The sequence below is a fragment of the Schistocerca gregaria genome, chromosome 4, assembly GCF_023897955.1.
Source record: "Schistocerca gregaria isolate iqSchGreg1 chromosome 4, iqSchGreg1.2, whole genome shotgun sequence".
NCBI classification, from domain to species: Eukaryota; Metazoa; Arthropoda; class Insecta; order Orthoptera; family Acrididae; genus Schistocerca; species Schistocerca gregaria.
The window spans coordinates 414609504-414632042 of NC_064923.1; the positions used below are offsets into that span (position 1 = coordinate 414609504).

General features: G+C 42.0%; 1 long non-coding RNA gene across 1 annotated transcript in view; it reads left to right on the top strand.

Moving 5' to 3' along the window:
* Positions 1-3449: 3449 nt before the first annotated feature.
* The window catches only part of LOC126366009 (uncharacterized), a 29801-nt gene continuing 10711 nt past the window's right edge, over positions 3450-22539 (top strand). The window contains exon 1 of the long non-coding RNA XR_007566293.1: positions 3450-4092. This is a non-coding gene — a long non-coding RNA (uncharacterized LOC126366009). The remainder of the gene's footprint in view (positions 4093-22539) is intronic.

A 22539-nucleotide genomic window follows, 5' to 3' on the forward strand; every position in this document is an offset into this window, starting at 1 on the left:
TTATTCTGAAATTAATTCAGCTCTTCCTCAAAGTACTGTGATCAACAGATTCTTCTAGCATGGTCCACCAATGTTTTAATCGCTCCCTTCTGTGAAGGTATCTACCCATGTGAGTGAGCTTTTTGTAGACTTCGTGTCCTACTGTTTCCTCAGTTTTGCTAGAAAATTATTTACGAATTAATATAATTCAGAAAACCTGGAAATTCTGAGAGGTAGCTTTCCCTTTATTACCTTGCTCCACTTTTCTCCAAGAAAATGGGAACTTTTTGCAGATGACGATCGATGAAAAGTTTCAGCATGTCTTGGACATATACATGAAGGAAAAATGACCTACTGGCTGGCAACAGCATCTTGGTGACTATTCTGTTACTTCACTTCTGTGGTGGACACACCAGATCATACCCCACCATTTCTCAGTCCCAGACCCATTGTTTTCCCTGAATAGCTCGAGCACTGTTTGAGGTACAAAGATATGACGTCACGTACTGATACGACCAGAAGCCGGTGATATACGAGGGCTTAGGAGAGATTCACCCGTCGGAAGATGTAGAGATTCTGCGAGTACACTTGTACCTACATGTTTACAACACAAATAAAAGGCGCATTTTACGTTCAACCAACCTCTGCGGCCAAGATCGCCTGAGCTGCTGAAGCTATCTGCTCAACGTAGCTGATGCTCTTTCCGATGCTGCAAGAATTTTTCCTTGCCAGTATCTTATTTGAGTACGAGAGACACATGACAGCGAACGGTTTCTGATTGGAGTTCGTGTGCTGTTGTGGAGGTTTAAATTCCAATTCCCTCTTATGGAGAGCGATGGATGAAACACTGTTGATGGTGACCCACATGTTTAGACTCTCTAGCTCTCTTGTTTCCGTTTCAGAGGAGTAGAATACGCGCATCACCATCTTCTCTTCACCTCTACCATCATTTGCCTTTCTACGTCTTCTCCTCCCTTTTCAGCCATACGTCTGTGGAAGAAACTACCCAGTAACCTCCGTAGACTCAAAACCGTGATGCCTGTAAGAGGATCTGTCCCTGCTGTGTATTTCTTTAAAAATCTCGTTACTTCAATTCTGCAGGGACGTGTACTTAGCACAATGTTAATAAGACTGACAGTACAGTGGTATTTACATTTATTACTATTATTATTTTTGGCTCACTCATTTTACATGTTACTGATAGAGATTTACATTCCAAGCTACATCTTAATTCGCGTTCTTGAAGACTCTGAAGAACTACACTATGTGATCAAAAGTATCCGGACACCTGGCTGAAAATGAGTTACAAGTTCGTGGCGCCCTCCTTCGGTAATGCCGGAATTCAATATGGTGTTGGCCCGGTCTTAGCCTTGATGACAGCTTCCACTCTTGCAGCCACACGTTCAATCAGGTGTTGGAAGGTTTCTTGGGGAAAGGCAGCCCATTCTTCACTGAGTGCTGCACTGAGGAGAGGTATCGATGTCGGTCGGTGAGGCGTGGCACGAAGACGGCGTTCCAAAACATCCCAAAGATGTTCTACAGGATTCAGGTCAGGACTCTGTGTAACCACTCCGCCACAGGCCGTACATCATGTTGAAAGATGCAATCGACATCCCAGAATAGCTCTTCAACAGTGGGAAGCAAGAAGGTGCTTAAAACATCAGTCTAGGCCTGTGCTGTGATAGTGCCACACAAAACAAGGATTACAAGCCCCCTCACTGAAAAAACGACTGCACCATGACGCCACTGCCTCCTAATTTTACTGTTGGCACTACAAACGCTGGCACATGACGTTCACGGGTATTCGCCATACCCACATCCTGCCATCAGATCGCCGCATTGTGTACCGTGATTCGTCACTCCACAAAACGTTTTTTCACTGTTCAATCGTTCAACGTTTATGCTCCTTACACCAAGCGAGGCGTCATTTGGCATTTATCGGCGTGATGTGTGGCTTATGAGCAGCCACTCGACCCTGAAATCCAAGTTATATCACCTCACGCCTAACTGTCATAGTACTTGGAGTGGATCCTGATGCAGTTAAGAATTCCTGTGTGATGGTCTGCCTATTACACATTACGACCCTCTTCAACTGCCGGCGGTTTCTGTCAGCCAACAGAAGAGGTCGGTCTGTACGCTTTCGTGTTGTGCGTGCCCCTTCACGTTTCCATTTCACGATCACATCGAAAACAGTGGACCTAGGGACGTTTAGGAGAGTGGAATTCACTATCACATCGGAACCAGTGGCTTTAGGGATGTTTAGGAGTGTGGAAATCTCACGTACAGAAGTATGACATCCAATCGCCTGACCACCTTCGAAGTTTGTGAGTTCCGCGGAGGGCCCCAGTCTGCTCTCTGTCACTGGTCACTGGTATGGAGTACCTGGCAGTAGGAGGCAGCACAATGCACCTAATATGAAAAACGCATGTTTTTGGGGGTATCCGGATACATTTGATCACATAGTGTATATCGAACATGTCCACTAGAAATGTCTCCAGCAGTTTCCAGCGGAACCAAGGACGCAGTTTTAGGTTCTGTAGCCTCTTCCGTTTTGGGACAATACTGGTGTCCGATGTTACCACAGCGACGATGTACACCGACTTCTGTTATCAAATGGTTTTCACCTTGTCTGCTAGGTCCCTGTAATTGGCCATATTACCATCGCAAGTGGTCTGCAAATTATGAGTGTTGTGCATGGCGATGTCAATGAGGAAGGTGACTTGCACAATTCTCTCTTATCACTTTCTGTTGCAATGGATCGTTTTATCGGTTATTATGCTGTAGTTTCATTAAATTCTCGTCTTTTAAAACGGTGAAGGGATAGCACCTGTGGTATAAGGAGCAGAGTCTTTCATTAATTGGTAATGCTGTTCCAACTTCTAGTAGATTATTTTGATGGCCTCATCATGCCTTTTCAAATATCCCTTGGGTGCTAAGGTACCTACACTGCCTGCAGTTATCATCTATTCCTTGCTCTTTCAGGACACACTCCCGGTAGTTCCTCACCGCAGTGACCTGATCTTACATCGTTGTCAGAGGTACTTCTGTTTCTGCAAGCAACCTGTGAGCGTCAACTAGTTTTCTGACGCTCGCAAATCAACATTAACCTGTCTGAGACTGTTCACCTGTTTCCCTTGTAGTTCTTTTCGATGCCTGCCTATTAGTCTTAATCTTGCCAAACACAATAATTACACGTATAAAATAAATATTGCCATTCTCATTCATTCAGCAGATGGTGCATATAATTTCACTTAAGTTTTCTATCATATATATATATATTCATATCCTGCACGTTCTTGATAGAATTGCGACAGATTTTCAAGTCAACTGCTTTCTGAAATAACGATCAAGAGGGTATTTTGTTTCCAAGTGCTGGAATGCCTCTGTAGGCCTTATTTCACGTTTGTGAATAGTTCTCTTCTTATGGTGTCTTTTCTGGTGCTGTATGAGAAACAAGAAAGGCCATACTCTATACAGCCAAGAAGGTGGATCGGTTAGCTGCAGCACTTCATATGTATCACAAGAAAACGCTTATGTCTAGTTTAGCATCGTTGTGTCTGAATATTCACGACACGCCAATCGGTCAATGAAGGGCAAATAAGTCAGGAGTATTTTATTACTAGAGCAGCTTTATCATAACGTGTGATTTTATGCCATGAAGAGTGGCTAATTACGCAAACTGAAACTGCAAAAATAAGATTGCAACGGCAAGGACATGTTCTGATAAAATATCGCCTACGTCACACAATGAACCGGAGGCCATTTGGCATCATATGTAAATAATCTTTGAAACACAGTTCGTGAAGTCTTACCAAAACTGCGATTTGGCAATTTTCCAGTATAGCTGCACTGATATAATTATCCCTGTTCTCTCCTTGCTACTCACTGATTACGATTTGGTTCACTGCTCACAAAACTTCCACAGTCATCTTTCAAGTGCACGACTTACTAAATGCTACACCATCGTCATGTGAAGTAAATAAACGATTTTACGTCTTCTGTCCTTACGTCTCCAGGTGGCTTCATTGTGTCTGAAAATGGTTTACTCGTATGGAGAACAAGAGCCACTAGAAGATACGTGAAACAGATTATCAAAGAACTAATGGATATGTGGTAAGTTGTTAATCTTAATATTCTATCTAGGTTAGTATTTACTTGACTACACACACACGCACTCTCTCTCTCTCTCTCTCTCTCTCTCTCTCTCTCTCTCCCCTAATCGCTGCGTTCTGACATGTTGCGCTGTACGATGAGCTACCGCACCAACTACTAAGGTACGTCCCGTGATTTTCAGTGACAGTTGAGAAGAAACGACCTACTGCATTTTTGACTGCTTACGGAAGACATATATATATATATATATATATATATATATATATATATATATATAATTTCTCATGTGGGAAGCCTCAAGAACAACGGAGAAAATCGTCTGCTAATCAACCAGGAAAAAATTATTGTCATTAGAACTAAAACGACAGCTTCTTATAAAGAATGGAAGCTTTTATGCGATGTTTACAGTGACATCACTGTCTTTCGGCACAGCACATGTCCTCGCCACAGGCAAACCAAGAACAGCAAGGAGAGCACGGTCATTCTCAGGAGCGGATACAGAACATTTTTGGGGGAGGGGCGGTGCCACCTTTCGAATCCGCCCTTGCTCATTCTTCTTCTTTCTTATTTTTCTTTCTTTCCACTATCCCAAGTGAACAGCTAGTAAAAATAATTTCTCAAAATCTATTGGTAGTTTTTCTCTAAAACATAATATCCGAATGCACTGATAAAAAATCTGTGCAATCTGAATATCTGCTTCAACATGAATTTAAAAACAAATTCAAATTTTCTTTTTATTGTTAGACAACTCTCTAATATTTACTATGATTTTTCTTTTGGTAGCAGTAATAGTAACAAGAGGTATTTCTTAATCTTAATTAGTATTTTCTTCCAACTGCACGTTTAAAACAATCTACTTATTGCTTTTCCTACTTGTATATTTTGCAGAGTGCCACAATCATTGATAGATTCAGACTGGTGTTATGTCTTCTTGTGTAACAAACATATATTACTCAAAATAAGAAGCAGCTTTCCTGTACTTTTGAAGCTTGCTTTCATGATTCATTTCTACAATAATTCTCATTTTATGAACATTAAAATATATGATATTTAAATACTCTCACTTTTCAACAACACAGTGTTAATTGCAAATGAAAGTTGCATATGTTCAAGAATGTTAGCAAACTTCTCACTGAACCTGCTTTCATCCACTAGATCTGATCTAGAAGTGACGTTCTGCATACTAACTTCTGACACAACCACTTGTTTAGCTGTGCAACAATGCCCCGTTTCTTGATGTCTTTTAAAGAAGTTCATCAAATGGCTACAGTGAGGAAAAAACTTACAAAACACTAGAGAAATATTACCAATTCTATGTTTTGCACAAGCCACGGCTGGACAGATTGCATGAAGATTGCAATAATATTACCATAACAAAAGGAATACAATATTGCAATATGATGATAAAATGGATACTATAAAATACATTGAGGCTAAGAACTACTACACAATAACAATATAATCAATACCAGAACATAGTTGTAATTAAATAGCAGAGTTGCTGATGTTGTTGTAATGGCTCTTTCAATTTACACAAAATGTTGGATGTAAGTTACTTCATTGGTAATGAGTGAATAACCTTAATGCATTAATTAGTTTTAGGGCCACAATTGGGAAGTTGTATTGGTCTTTAACTGACATCCTGGCCTGTCTATGTCTTTCTTGCAAGTGCTTTGTTGATGAACTTCATTTTTCTTTCTGCAGGTCTCATGATGTATCTTTGTGTGAATGAGACGGTTGAATACATATTGGCCAAAAACAGGTAGAACTCCTAATCAGTAAAAAATTGATCAACAATACCCCATTTTGTCTTTGAGGTAACAATCCTCACTGGTTTATTTTGCAATGAAAGCACATTGGTGGAGCCTGCAAAGTGGCCCACAGCAGCAACCCATAGCTGATATGGCTGTGGAACACTGCCTTCTAAACTGTTAACAGGGTCTCTTTTAATATTTTAGTCTTCATAAGAGATACAGGTTTGACAGTCTGGGACATGTGTTTAGGGTACAGTTGCTAGGTTAGCTTAATATCAATGAAAATGCCCAGAAGTTTAATGGCTGTTGTCCCTTGTGCTCCTGTAATACTAAGTGTACATGTCATCCTCTGTGTTTTACACTCATTAATTTTCATTTTATTCATGATAAACTATTCCCCGGCCTTCTTATTGAACAGCCTTAATGACACCCTTCCCTTTTGAGAACAAGCTTGTGTCTTCTGCAAACTGCAATGAGTGCTTAGTGGTACGTATGTCATTACTGAAATTCAGGAACAACAGATACCCTGTTACATTTCCCTGTGGCATACCATGTTGTAACTGTGTTTCATCTAAATCTGCACCTTGCAATGATACAATATGTCATCTGTTATTCATGTATGATTTGAGAGTTTGCAGAAGAGCACCACCAATACCAAATGATTTTAGCTTTCTGAGAATAGTCTTCTGTGGGATACAATTGAATGCCTTACTAAGATCCCAAAGTATCAGTGCTATAGACACTTTGTTTTCAAAACCCTGAAATATTTGTAACTAAGGCAAGTACTGCTGTTGTCATTGAGCTGTCTTTCTGGAAAATGTGCTGTACATAATAACAATGGAGTGCTAGTTCTGCATGTCTCGCAGAAGAGCTTCTGTAAAGTTTGGAAGGTAGGAGACGGATACTGGCAGAAGTAAAGCTGTGAGTACCGGGCGTGAGTCGTGCTTCGGTAGCTCAGTTGGTAGAGCACTTGCCCGCGAAAGGCAAAGGTCCCGAGTTCGAGTCTCGGTCAGGCACACAGTTTTAATCTGCCAGGAAGTTTCATATCAGCGCACACTCCGCTGCAGAGTGAAAATCTCATTCTGGAAACATCCCCCAGGCTGTGGCTAAGCCATGTCTCCACAGTATCCTTTCTTTCAGGAGTGCTAGTTCTGCATGTCTCGCAGAAGAGCTTCTGTAAAGTTTGGAAGGTAGGAGACGGATACTGGCAGAAGTAAAGCTGTGAGTACCGGGCGTGAGTCGTGCTTCGGTAGCTCAGTTGGTAGAGCACTTGCCTGCGAAAGGCAAAGGTCCCGAGTTCGAGTCTCGGTCGGGCACACAGTTTTAATCTGCCAGGAAGTTTCATATCAGCGCACACTCCGCTGCAGAGTGAAAATCTCATTCTGGAATGGTTATTTACTTCAAAATGAGTTATTATTTGATCTTCCAATGTGGGCTCCATCACACTAGCTAACACTGATATAGTTTTAGATGCGTATCTTGATACTCCATTGTAAACTGATATTGTGTGTGTTACTTATAGGAAGTCTGGAAATTCCCCCACATGGAGGCTTTATTTACTACTTCTGCCAGTGGCTGACCAATTTCAAAGATTATAGTTTTTGATATAATGCAGGGCATGTTGTAAATACAGGGGCTCCCTGAGGGTTTGTAGTTTATACAAATTATTTTTACTGTAAATTTTGAATACACAATGTTCCACATTACTAAACTGCATTTATTTGTAAATTTCACAGCACCTCAGGATCTATTGCAAATTTAGATATTTCATCACTTACAAAATATTGATTAAAGTCATCTGGACTGCAAGAACTAGAGCAAGAGATGTTCACTAAGTAGGTTCCCATGCTGCCTTGGAAGGATTGTGAGCTGCTTCAATAAATTTAGCACTGCTTTCCTTCTTTGCTTTTTCTGCTTTCCTTCCAATGATGCCTTGGCACGTATATAACTGTATACAGGCTATCCTTAGCTCTTTTGATCTAATCATTTGGTATTTGGAAAAAGCATTTTATTTTAGCTAGTTGTGGGGTATACAACCTGTTTACTTTTACAGTTTTCTGTATGCATTTTGATTTGACAATTGTATGTCTCTTAGGTTTTACAGGAAAATTTTCATCAAATTTAACTTTAAATGCCTAGAAAAGGCAACTCCATAACCCATATTTCAGCAAGATAAAACAGGAAAAGCTACAACATGTAAATCACAAAACAAGGAAGAGAATGACACCTTAAAGACAACAGCTTAACTGCCTACTTCTTTGAAAAGCGGCAAAATACTAAGAAAACAAAAGTTTACAGAATTTTTTGTCCTCCAGAAAAAAAGCAAAAATCTTGCTGTATCTGAGGTCAGTGAAAGGTGACAGAGCTGTTGCAAGGCAGGGGTTAATGAGATATTGTGTGAATGTGACAAATCTTACACTGGGTAAACCATGTGTGTGGTTCAGGAGGGCATTGGGGTAAACAAACTGCAATTAAACATAAATTTGTCCTTTTGGAACTCCAGCATTATGGAATTTAACCATAAATCTACAAGATTACTCTGCAATTCACACTAATGTGTTTCGTAGAGAATCCATATAGCTTTTTTACTATTTCTCGGCCATGCCATTCTCGAATAGCAGGTGGGACAAATGAACATCAAAATCTTTCTGTGCACACCCTGATTTTATCACAATGTTTTGAAATTCAGAGGAGAAAGTTGGTGATTGTAATTTTGTAAGAAGATCTCCCAAATCCGTGACAATCTCTCATTGTGCAGCAATATTTCAATAGAAGATGGACAAGTGTAGTGTTGGCTGACTTACTAGTAGATTAGTTGCACCTTTGAAGTGTTCTGCCAGTAAACCACACTCTTTAATTCACCTTCCTGACTACATTTTTTATATGAAATTTCAAATTAAAGATGTTCATAACTGTAATCGCTAGGTGTTTAATTGAATCAGCAGCCATTAATCGTGTAATTGAAAATAACAGACTTGCCGACTCAGCGGAGCAGCGCCTCTGAGGAAGTCCAGCGCAGTCCTGGACGAAACATAAGGAGCAGAAAAGTTCTTGGGCCACGACCTCACATCCCGGAAAGTATATCAACAGCCATGTCACCCGGTCATGAAAGCCTTCATTCTACAACCTGTACAAAACTGTTTGGCTGGTGGCTGCATCACCAGGTGATACACGGAAGTGACTAGTGAAACTGTAGGTTTACCTCTGTTTCACCAAGGAAGTGTTAGAAGTCCTTTGCTGTTCTTAATCTGTCTTGCCGACTCAGCAGAGCAGGGCCTCTGAGGAAGTCCAGTGCAGTCCTGGACGAAATGTAAGGAGCAGAAAAGTTCTTGGGTCATTTGTACAGGTTGTTGTCATAGCCCCTGCTCACTAATGACACTTCCTCTGAGGTTACACAAAAACAAGATGCAGCAACAGACACACACCAGATTGTTGATTTGTAGTTACTTACCAGGCGTCGCATGTGATGTGCCTCCAGAGCAGCAAGTTGTATATTTAGTTTTTATGTGTTTTCTTACAGTTTAATCCTTAAATTCTGTGCACTATTTGTGTTTAAGAGGTGTAAACATGTGTTTGACTAACTGTAAAGTGCAGATTTGCATAGTCTGTAGTGCAGTTGTCATTTCTTTTGAACAGTTCGCTGTACTATGCTCAGTAAGCTTTCAGCTCCTGTTGTTGCCATCTCAATAAGGTAGCAAGTTATCTATTTAGCTTTCTGTACATGGTTTTATAGTTAATTCTTAAATTAGCAGTACTAGGGCGAGCAGAATGTGTGCATGCTGTGTGCAAGCATAGGAGCAGAGGGCTGCAGTTTGTGAACAGCTGAAGATGCTTTTGGCAGGGGTCAGCCATCCTCAAGCTGTGGCCTCAAGGTGTAATGGTGGTGGAGAAACTGGCACATCACATGGAGCACCACAGGTCTCGCCTGTTTCACCTACAGGCTCTGCTGCGAGACACCTTGCAGAGTAACGAATGTAGTGATCCACTTTCACCACAGGTTGAGTGGTGAGTGACAGAGTTTTCATCTCACTTGAGATGGAGAGCCAATGTTGAGGCTGGCAGTCTCACCACCTCACCCCTTCAACCTGTGAGTGGACAGGTGGCTGCTCCTTCATCAGCATACAAGCAGGCACACATGGGAATGGGTTTGCTAGTTATCAAGAGCTCCATTATAGAAACAGTGGCCAGAGCCAGAAAGAAATCCAATGTGCACTTAGTATGTCTGCCAAGGTGCCTCATCCAAGATGTGGAGGCACCCTTGCCTACAGCTGTTGAGCATGCAAGTGCAGTCATTCTGCAAGCTGTGGCTCATGTCAGCACCAATGATGTCCATTGCTTGCATTCTGAGGCCATCCTCAGTTCATATGGGTTGCTAATCCACAGTTCATACAGGCTGCTAGCAGTAGTGGTGGACACTTCAGGTTTCACGAGTGGGGTGCAAGTAGACTCATAATTTTTAGCTATGTTCCCACAACCGATGGGGGTCCTTTGATTTGTAGTCAAGTGGAGGGTCTCAGTCAAAGGCTCTGTTGATTCTGTGAGAGACTTCTGGACCTGCATTATGGAATGGAGAATTGTAGAATTCCCCTTGATAGTCAGGGGTGTGCTACAGAAAGGAAGCAGTCACATAGCAGAATACTTGTGAAGTGCCTATTTCTCTCTCTCTCTCTCTCTCTCTCTCTCTCTCTCTCTCTTTTTGCTGCAGTTTAGTCGGTCCATTGATTCCTGATAGTTGCAGTGGCAGCTTCATGGGGCTACCCCATCCAATAACATAACATAATTTTATAAATGTCTCCATGGCAATGCGTCAATCTCAGAGCTCTGTAGACAGCTAATGTTTTCGCCTGAGACTGTTAGTGCTTTGCAGGTGAAAGCTGGAACAGTGCCGCAAGCTGACAGAGTTCTTCTTAGATCATCTAGACTACAGGTGGTAGTTTGAGGTCATCTGAAGAATGATTGCTAGCCAGTAAGAAGGGAACAAAATCAAACATGCAGAAAGTAAAGATGCCTCAACTGTCAAAAGTTTAACAGTAAATTACTGGTGTATTTATCAGCCTCCAGGAAAGTCGTCACACCGAAATTATTCTTAGAAGCAGGAGCTGGCTGAAATCTGAAGTAAAAAGCTCTGAAATACTTAGTGAGGTATGAAACATATATAAAAAACACAGAGTAGATGCCATAAGAGACAGAGAGAGAGAGCACTCATCGCAGTCAACAAAATTATTTTGTCTATCGAGATCAAAATTGAGTCTGTCTGTGAAGTTATCTGGACATACGTAAAAATTCTAAATGAACTCAAGTTACTTATCAGATGTTTTCCCAGCTGCCCAATTCTGCAGTGACAGCTATGGAATCATTCTATCCTCAGTAGTGGGGAAATACCCAATCATACCCATAGTTGGAGGCGACTTCAACCTACCAGCTACAGACTGGGACATCTATCAATTTATTGCAGGTGGTATGGACAGTGAGTCTTGTGATTCACTTTTTGGCACAAACCTGACCTTACTGATGTTGTCTGAATAGACGTGGATTAATGATTACAATATCATAGTGATGACAGGTACTAAACTTAATAAATCCATCAAGAAAGCTACGAGAGTATTTTTGCTAGAAAGTGCAGGTAAGTAGTTGTTAGCATTCCACTTGGAGAATGAGTGAACATCATTTAGTTCAAGTATGATGGAGCTAGAGAAATTATGGTCAAATTTCAAATGCATTTTAGGTCATCCCGTGGAGAAGTATGTGCTGAGTAAGTTGTTTAATAACAACATTTGGAAATTGTTGAGGGAGCTGTGACTGCTATACTCTCATTTCAAACAAGAATGAGCCAATGATCACAAGCAAAAGTCAGTAACAATTCATGTGGCTGGAAAAAAGAGAGAGATAAAGAAAAATATTTCATGAAGCATACAAATACTACCACTGTCACAACTTAGCGAAAGATCTTACCAAGAAAATTCTGGTCCTATGTAAAATCGCTATGCAGGTCGAAGGTTTCTATCCAGTCGCTTGTCAACCAGTCTAGTGTGTCAATAGAAGACAGCAAAAAGGAAACCAAAAGTTTTAGAATTTGCATTTAAGAGATCATTCATGCTGGAGGATTATACAAACATACATCATTTGACTGTTGTACAGACTCCTGCATGGAGGACATAGTAATAGGCTGACGGTTGGAAGCTTGTGAAGAAAGACTCAGGCAGCAGTTTTTGGCTTTTGGTGTGGCAGACTCGAATTTGTGGAAAGTCATATTCCTTCTAAGATGTATCAAGTACTGTGTCAACTTTCCCCTTTACAAGAACTGCCAGCTCTCATTTTTGATCACATGAGCAGTATACTGTCCAACTTCCATGAGAAAAGAATGCACGTATTAGTGATGCAAGTTGAATTCCACGAATGCCACTAGAAACCAAACCAGTCACACAGGGCCTGGGCAGCCAAACTTCAAGGCCTTAGATGTAAGTGTCATTTCGTTACTGATGCCCACGATTACTCTCATGAAAGACTCTATGGTGGGTGACGCAATTATCTGATTAGCTCCAGACAAGGCAGTGAGCCAGAGGGCATTACTCTGTGAAAACACCTCACTGGCAGAAGTTTTGCAAATAGCACAATCTTTTGAAGTTTCTTGGGCAGCGGGTGACCAAACTCAAGCATAGGGTGATGTGGTAGTGGTGTCACAAAATGTGCCCCCTGCAATGACAGATAGCTTGCATAATTCCACAAAGAAGCAGCAGTAAACATGTGGAACCCAACACCGAGCAGACCGAGGCAGTGGCAGTGTCAACATTCTGTGTTTCTGTCTTTCCGTTTTGCACAGCAGGGAAATTTGGCGTGCCCTGAGTGCTGAGCTATTTACAATGCTTGCCAGAAGAAAGGCCACATCGCCTCCGTATGTCATTTGCTGAAGGTTGTTCAGGATATGGGCATAGTTGTAAAGTGTATGATTCGAATGCCTGTGACTTCTCCCAAGTTGTTTATTGACTTAAGTGATTTTTGTCAAGTGCTCTGGCTATAGGGTGACACAGATGCTACAGTGACATGACTGAATTCTGAAACCTATGTGAGTCTAGGTTCACCACCACTGACACTGGCCACTTGGAAGCTGATCAGTATAACAAATAGGACATTGCCGTTGGGACAATTTATGCCATATGTCTCTTACAAATCAGTGGTTCACTCCATTACTTTGTTGGTGGTTGCTGCTGCTGATATTGATAACTTGTTCAGGAAGGACACATTTGTGGCATTTGGATTTTTTTATCACCAACTCAGTTCACATTGTGTCTGGTCAGGTATCATAATCTCAAGTGGAAACACTGTGTGAGAAATCTTTGGACTTGTTTTTGGAATGTATTGGGTGTGCTATGAATTTTTCTGTTCACATTTCTTTGGTTTCCACGGCTCAGCCTCAATTTTCTCATGCGTGTCCCATTCCTGTCGCCCTGAACGATCAAGTGAAAGCAGAACTGAACAGACTTCAATCACTAGGAGTGGTGCAACCCATTATGGCTAATAAATGGTCATCTCTGCTGGTCGTAGTTTGGAAACTGTTGGGAAGCTTTGTCTCTGTGGCAACTTCAGTACTGTTGTCAACATGCAGCCAATATCGGATATGTACACTCTCCCATGCCAAGATGAACTGTTGGTAAAAATATTGGTTGACCAGTACTTTTCTAAAATTCATTTGTCTGAAGCCTATCTGCAGATTCCTATGGACGAAGAATCTCAGCGAGTTCTGGTTTTGAATACTCCTTTCGGTCTATATACACTCCTGGAAATTGAAATAAGAACACCGTGAATTCATTGTCCCAGGAAGGGGAAACTTTATTGACACATTCCTGGGGTCAGATACATCACATGATCACACTGACAGAACCACAGGCACATAGACACAGGCAACAGAGCATGCACAATGTCGGCACTAGTACAGTGTATATCCACCTTTCGCAGCAATGCAGGCTGCTATTCTCACATGGAGACGATCGTAGAGATGCTGGATGTAGTCCTGTGGAATGGCTTGCCATGCCATGTCCACCTGGCGCCTCAGTTGGACCAGCGTTCGTGCTGGACGTGCAGACCGCGTGAGACGACGCTTCATCCAGTCCCAAACATGCTCAATGGGGGACAGATCCGGAGATCTTGCTGGCCAGGGTAGTTGACTTACACCTTCTAGAGCACGTTGGGTGGCATGGGATACATGTGGACGTGCATTGTCCTGTTGGAACAGCAAGTTCCCTTGACGGTCTAGGAATGGTAGATCAATGGGTTCGATGACGGTTTGGATGTACCGTGCACTATTCAGTGTCCCCTCGACGATCACTAGAGGTGTACCGCCAGTGTAGGAGATCGCTCCCCACACCATGATGCCGGGTGTTGGCCCTGTGTGCCTCGGTCGTATGCAGTCCTGATTGTGGCGCTCACCTGCACGGCGCCAAACACGCATACAACCATCATTGACACCAAGGCAGAAGCGACTCTCATCGCTGAAGACGACACGTCTCCATTCGTCCCTCCATTCACGCCAGTCGCGACACCACTGGAGGCAGGCTGCATGTTGTTGGGGCGTGAGCGGAAGACGGCCTAACGGTGTGCGGGACCGTAGCCCAGCTTCATGGAGACGGTTGCGAATGGTCCTCGCTGCTACCCCAGTGGCAACAGTGTCCCTAATTTGCTGGGAAGTGGCGGTGCGGTCCCCTACGGCACTGCGTAGGATCCTACGGTCTTGGCGTGCATCCGTGCGTCGCTGCGGTCCTGTCCCAGGTCGACGGGTACGTGCACCTTCCACCGACCAATGGCGACAACATCGATGTACTGTGGAGACCTCACACCCCACGTGTTGAGCAATTCGGCGGTATGTCCACCCGGCCTCCCGCATGCCCACTTTATGCCCTCGCTCAAAGTCCGTCAACTGCACATACGGTTCACGTCCACGCTGTCGTGGCATGCTACCAGTGTTGAAGACTGCGATGGAGCTCCGTATGCCACGGCAAACTGGCTGACACTGACGGCGGCGGTGCACAAATGCTGCGCAGATAGCGCCATTCGACGGCCAACACCGCGGTTCCTGGTGTGTCCGCTGTGCCGTGCGTGTGATCATTGCTTGTACAGCCCTCTCGCAGTGTCCGGAGCAAGTATGGTGGGTCTGACACACCGGTGTCAATGTGTTCTTTTTTCCATTTCCAGGAGTGTACATGTTTGTGCATTCGTTTTGGTGTGGTTACTGCCCCAGCTATTTTCCACCGATTTTTAGAGCAATTGACTATGCCTGTCCCGGGTTGTGTTAACTATCTAGATAATATTGTTTTCAAGGGGTCTTCCACAGCTGATAACTTGAAAAATTTGTGCACTTTTCTGTCTTACAGGCCATAGGTTTACAGTGCAACCTCATGAAACCTGTTTCTTTTTTTTTTTTAATCTTCTATTGTTTATTTGGGGTTCGAGGATGTGCAGGATAGGTTTCGCCCTCAACCAGACCACAACTCTGCTGTTATGTCTTTGCCTAGTCCCTCATCCATGAAAGAGATTCAGGCCTTCCTAGGGAAAATAAAATAAATTACTGCCAGGGGCGACCACTCTGGCCTAGCTGTTGCATGCATTGTTATGCAAAAATGTACCTTTCTGATGGAGTTCGGATTGCAAGTGTGCTTTTCAGATGTTAAAATTCAAACTGCTCTCACCTCCTTGTATGGCTACATTCTCTAAATCACATAGTTTTGGTGACTGATGCCTTACAGTGCAGCCTTGGTGCACTCCTAGCACACTGATATGCCAACTGCTCTGAATGACCTTTTGCTTTCGGCACTAATCTTTGACTCTGAGCCAGCAGCATTACTATCAGGTGGAAAAAGAGGATCTTGCCATGCTCTCCAGAAATTTCATGTTTTTTGTATGGCTTCAAGGTTTCACCTTATTACTGACCATAAATGATTGGTTTCCTTGTTTAACCCTCACACTTCCTAGCCCAACAAAGCCGCACATTGCCTACAGTGCTGGGAACTGCTCTTGTCTTCCTACAATTATGAAATCCATTTTCATCTTACATCTTAACATGCCAATGTGGATGCTTCGTATCACCTTCTGTGGGTTCTGATCCCAACTTTGCTTTGCTTCTCTCGATATTGAAATAAGGCCTTGGTCGAGGGTTTCCCAATTACAAGCTTGTGCATAGCAGCTACTGTTGCTGCTGTTATGTGCCAGGTAGTTTAGTTGGTTCGACAGGGTTGGCCAGATAAACTGCCAGGTCGGGCTTCAGACCAACTGCACAGCTATTTTTCCTTAGGGTTTTGCCTCTCTGTTTTTGACAATGTTCTGTTGTTGTCCACTGAAGACCCCTTTCCCAGAGTAGTCATTCCTGCTGTATTACAGTGTGAGGTTCTACATCATCACCACCTGGGTCTTTGGGAAGTTTCACACACTAAACTGTTAGCTAGGAGACATATTTTTTGGCATGGATTGATGGTGAGATTGTCCATTTTGTTGTGACTAGTGAGCAGTGTGCCTGACAACAAGAAGCTCCCAGGTTTCTTTGCAGGTCTCTCCTTGAATTCCTATTGGCTCTTGTTTGTGGATGCAGTTTTTCACAGTTTCCTTACACTCTCAGGTGTTGACATTGGTTAAGGTCATGATTCGTACACTTTTGAGGGTTTTTTTTTCTACTGAGGGGTTGCCTTTTACCTTAGTTTCTAATACGGGCCCCAGTTCATATCTCACACCTTTCAACTGTCTTGTTCCCATCACAGCATTTGTCATGTTACGGCTCCTCCATTCCACTCTCAATTAAATGGCAAGGCAGAACAACTAGTGCGTATGTTCAAGCCCCAAATGAAAAAGTTTGGTGTGGATTCTTCACTGGACAATACCCTTCTCCATTTTCTGAGCACCAATCGCTTCATGCTTATTGGGGAGCAGAGCCCAATTGAGTTTATCCACAGACAGTAGCCATGCATACTCTTCCACCTTCTGTGGCCTGCACCACAACAGCCACAGTCAGGTTCATCGAGCAGCTTCGTGCTGGGATCGCCAGTTTAGGAGCAAGGGTTTGGTCATCAACTCAAGTGGATAGGGGCCACTGTTGTAGACTCTCAGAGACACCATCTTTACATAATCTGTAAGGCTGATGGGCAGATTGCATGCCACTTTGGTCAGTTGTGCCCCGCTCACTGCCAGGAGCTACTGTTGCTGCACCCCACCCCGCCGCTCTCCCGCCTCGAGCTCATCGTCACCTGCTGTGGAGGTGTCCTGTCCCATTAGTTGCCTCTTCCACGTGCAGCACTCTAAGGTTCCAGCTTTCCGGAACCGGGCACTGGTCTGTCTCCAGCCTTGTGTCCGTTGTCACAGTCTGCAGTTGGGCTGTCTCCACAGGCTCCTTCGCCATCATTGAGTCGGCCATAGTCACCGGTGGGTCCAGACCAATCTCCTCCACACTCGGACCTGCCTGCTGATGACATTGCAGAGATGGCAACAGCACCCTCCTCCCCGGTGCTGTCATCAAGCACTGCAAAGGCCCACCACACTTGGGTATGCCCGCGCTCTGAACATTGCGGCCCTATGCTCCCATGCCCACCCGGCACATCGTCTTGCCCCTGCTGTCAGCACCAGCTGCTGCTGCTGCCCCGGATCTGACAGATGTGTGTCTCATCGGGCCACCATCGTCTCCTTTGTCACCTGGGTGGGTTCTTCGCACCAAGGGGAGGTGTGCTGTATCCTGCTACTAGCGCTTGTGTTTAAGTGCGCCAAGTATAGTGTCGCCATGCGTGTGTGCTTACATCACCATCTGTATCAGCACAGGTCGGACATTGGAGGCTGCCTGTAGGAAGTGCGCACATGGCACGGTCTCCACCAGACTTTCTACTGGCGACTTGTGCCTATATATGCTTGGAACAGTACTGACTCACTCTTCACTATGTTCTGTGTATTGCTTAAGTTGGACGTTCTGTATGATTCTTTTGTCTTGTTATGAGTGAAGTCATGAGAGGTTCATTTCCATTATTGTTCAGAGATTCATGAGTAAAGCTGTATTTGTGTTACTTGGATCAGTTCTGTGTTTTACTTGGTTACTACAGTTTCTCATGGAATAAGATAATTTATCCCACTATAAGAAATCTAAAATATAGTCTGTCACTGAATATTATTAGAGGTTCATGTAATTATTATTTGTAATATGAAATATTAATGACTGCAGTATTATACGTGATTCTGAATTCTCACACCTGCATCCACTTAACTAAAATTGTAACGTAAGATATGATACACCAATATACATTTGTATTCTCCGAATTCTTTCCAAAATGCGTGGAGGGCATTTTCCTAAATACAAACAAATGTAATACGTCTTTATTATATATCTCATTGTAATTACATTCCCAAAGTAGTATATGACACTATTTCCACGCAGAAGCAATTTTTTTCACATGAGTGTAAAACATAGCTAAGTTTTCTCCACAACCTTCCTAAGTTACAGATGAGTTACAGTTAATCACAGGGAGTTAGTCTCAAGATATTTATTAAATAGCATGGAACTTAAAGTCATGACATTTTTGATTATTTAATAATCATAAATGAGCATAAAACCCTCAAGTACTGAAGTGTTACAGAAATGACGTGATGAAATCGCTTACCAGCATAAAATTATATAATTTGAAACTAAAAACAACATGACAGTTCATCCACCATGATTTAATTTGCTATCCTTTTCCCACCATTTTTATATTTTGACATAATGCTGTGCAACTATCTCTTATGGCGGCAGACTACTCAGACAACTAGCTTTTATTTTAAAAAATAAATTTAAACTATGCATTTCTGTTTTGAACTTAATGTTTTAATAATAATGACATTTTCTAGACAGCACTGCTGCTTACGGGGGAGTGTATATGAGCATCTACATCCTCAGATGCGCAAAGGTGTGATACACAATTAAATGTATATTTACACAATTGTGTGGTCCTTTGTACTATGAAATGCTGCCACTAATTAGATGAATGTGAGATTTATCTTGTAACGTTCTGTAGGGTGTTGTGTGCTTCCATTTAACCCTTCAGACATGAGAAGAAAGATTACATTCATTTCATACAGACAATAGCTAGCTAGAAGATGGCAGAGCCCTATAAAATTGTAATACCAACGTTTTGCTGACTCCCAGGTCACACCATTGACATATCAAAATGTGAACAGCTCTGTAGATGATGAAGCAGTGAAGTAACTCTCTCATTGGATATGACTTCCTGGTTATTAGCCCAACCCTCAAATATGTAAAGCAGACTATCAGTTGCAGGTCACGACAGAAATGTTTCAAGTACACTTTTTTTTAAAAAAAGGAAAACCAAAGGTCAGTATTCTGTGTTAATAACACTAGTTTCCTGAAAACTGTTGCACTTGGCATGAAATTGCTTAAATCAGCAAAACTAGTAGAAAACAGAAATTATCTACTAATAACAACTGAATATTTTTCCTAAATATTTAAACTTTCCTCCAAGGATTTTACTTTTCTTCTTAAGTATTCAACATATGAAGGTAATGTCTTATGAAGCCACTATTTTTATCCTACTCCACCACACTGAATTCAAATCTAAATTCTGAAATATAGATAAACGAGTTGTGTTCAAAAGTAAGGTGATTTTATATTTTTTATGAGAAAATATTTATTTATTCATCAATATACATATTGTCCCCTTCAAAGTAATCCCCTTCAGATGCAATACACTTGTTTCAAAGCTTCTTCCAATCCTCGAAGCACTTCTCATAATAGTTTTTTGGTACAGCCTCGAGTAATTCGGCGATGCAGTTTTTATTTCCTCAATCCCTGAAATCTTCATCCTTTCATAGGTCTCTTCAGTTTTGGGAGCAGGAAAAAGTCGGAGGGGGCCAAATCCAGTGAATATGTTGGCTGAGGAATGATTGTCATGTTGTTTTTGGCCAAAGAATCTCCCAGAAAGTAATGGTGAATGAGCAGGTGCATTGTTGTGATGCAAAAACCATGAATTGTTTCTTCACAACTCCGAATGGTTTTTGTGTACTGCTTCTCGCAAATGGTGCATAACATCAATGTAATACTCCTTATTGGCCACACGACCTTGAGGCAAAAATACGTGATGCACTACACCACAGTAACTGAAAATAACAGTGAACAAAACTTTGACATTTGAACAAACTTGGGGTGCTTTTTTCAGTCTTAGCTCTCCGGGATGCTTCCATTGGGATGATTGGGCTTTGGTTTCGACGTTGTAACTGCAAATCCATGTTTCGTCGCCAGTTATGATCCTTTTGAGCAAATGAGGATCATCACTGACATCATTCAAGAGCTCCAAAGTGATGCTCATGCGACGAACCTTCTGATCAAAATTGAGAAGTTTTGGAAAAAACTTCGTTAACACGTCTCCCATGCCCAAAACATCCGAAAAAATTGCATGATACGAGCTGATCGATAGGCGAACATCCCTTAGCAACTTCTCTTACAGTAATATGACAATTTTCCAAAACAATTTTCTTCACAGCTTCAACGTTATCATCTGTTGTTAATGCGCTGGGGTGTCCAGAGCGAGGTTTGTCAATGGCATCTTCTCGGCCATCTTATAAGAGCTTGTTCAACTTGTAAACTATTTTTTTTACCTAGAGCAGACTCACCGTATGCCACTGTTAACATTCCAAGTGTTTTAGAGCACTTGATTCCATTTTTCACACAAAATTTGATGCAAATTCTTCGCTCCAGTTTTTGTATAATAATCGAAAACTGCCGAGCACACTAAAACACATCTAACCTTTCTATCAGTCAAAAAGAAACAAACAATGCTGTACATTTGAAACTGTGAACATATGTTTGGGACATATGTACCAACATACCAAAAAAATATCGATAATCAAATGTACGTTGCCTGCGCAATTTGAAAAGTCACCTTACTTTTTGAACAGCCCTCGTACTCCACAAAAGAAATACAGTATAACAGGCACAATTTCTGTCAGAATAATATGACTGTTGCAAACCAGGTCAACATATGTGCATATTCACTAATCAATCTATTTGCTTTTCTATTATAATTACTCACCTTGCATCACTGTCCCATCCAACTTCGAAAGCTCTGCATTTAAGACAATAGCAAGCCATGTGAGAACCAGCAACCAACACAGAAGCAGAACTGTGGCAAATACCATGCCCACCATCTGGCCTTTGCATCGGCAGCTCTGGCTCTGACGAGCCTGGCCTGGTCTCACACCGCGTGTTCGTCTGGAACGAATGGCATGAAACAAATATGAGAAGTAGAACCATATTATGCAAAAGACTGGTGATCATTGGTACATGATGGTCTATTTCAGCCATCCCCAAAGGGGGAGGGGGGGGGGGTGCACTTCCTCCAAGTGAGGCACACAAAATGATAGAGGGGAGCACCAGCTTTTATTAAAATATTTGTTTCATATTAAGTAAGAAAAGGATTTATGGTGAACATATATTGCTAGCATTAGATTTTCGTTTCTATGAACTAAGTAAGCTCCTCCATTGTTAATTTGCTGTCTTATTTCACAAGAACTGACCAGCAGATCCTATCAGCAGGGGTGATACGAAAAGTCCCCTATCACCGATCATCCGCAAGGTTAGCCCCTTATCTAACATTTAACAACCACTAATGACACTAAGTTACTTGACAATACGACAGCTAGTTCCTTACAAGACTGACTACAAGAATAGAATGTTAATCACAGACATTGTGACTATGCACTCAATTCCTGCCAGGCTTTCAGAGGCAGTTTAAGGGCTGTGAGTTAGCTAGAAGTTCTAGTACATATTCACTGGAAGTAGTTAACTGAATTTAAAAGAAATTGATAAAAGTTTTGTCATTGCCATGGATAAGTGGCGATTCACAGTGATACAAGAGATCCCATGGAATTCATTCACCTGATGTCTCTTCTCCTTTGAAAGTATGCAGTTCTAATAAGGAAGAAGTCTCAGATTTAATCAAAATACATTCTTCTTTCCCATCTTCCTCTGTTCCAAACAGCAATGTCAGCTCTAAACAGAAAACCAAAGTGTGTATATGTCAGGCTGATTGTTCGACATCAGGCTTTATTAGCATTCTTTTGAAAAATTAGGAAGTACAGCAAAGTGTTCTTCATCTGGAGATGTTAGTGATAGCTTGAAGTGTATAGAGAGACACCTGCTAACAAAACATCCAGACCATGTAAGTAAACCCATCAAATTTTCTAATAGGAAGAGACAGATTCCTCAAAAAACAGATATCAGATCCTAAGAACATCCAAGAAGCATCCTACTCAAGAGTAAAATCCAAATGACCACACATCAAAATGTGCAAATCATGTGGGGAGAAAGGTTTGGTGAGAGTCTGAAGTTGATATCACTCTAAGACAATTAAAAATCAATTTTCACTACACTTCCACGAGAGCCTAAAATGCAAGCTGATGACTGAACTGATGTTGGAAATTTTTCCAGCTCCAAGTTTTTTATGCTAATGTTATGAAAATAAAATGCATGAGGGCTGTCTATTTTGTAAATCTCTGAAAGGAAGAACTACACAGAAGACATTTTCTTCTTCCTGAATTTCTTTTTTGTTGATAATAATGTGTTAATAACAAGTCGTGTTGGTATATGTACCAATGAGGTGGCATCATTTACTAAGACTAAAAGGGATTCATGGCAAGAGTGAGTGCTGTTTCTCCTTCTGTAAAATTCACACACTGCATG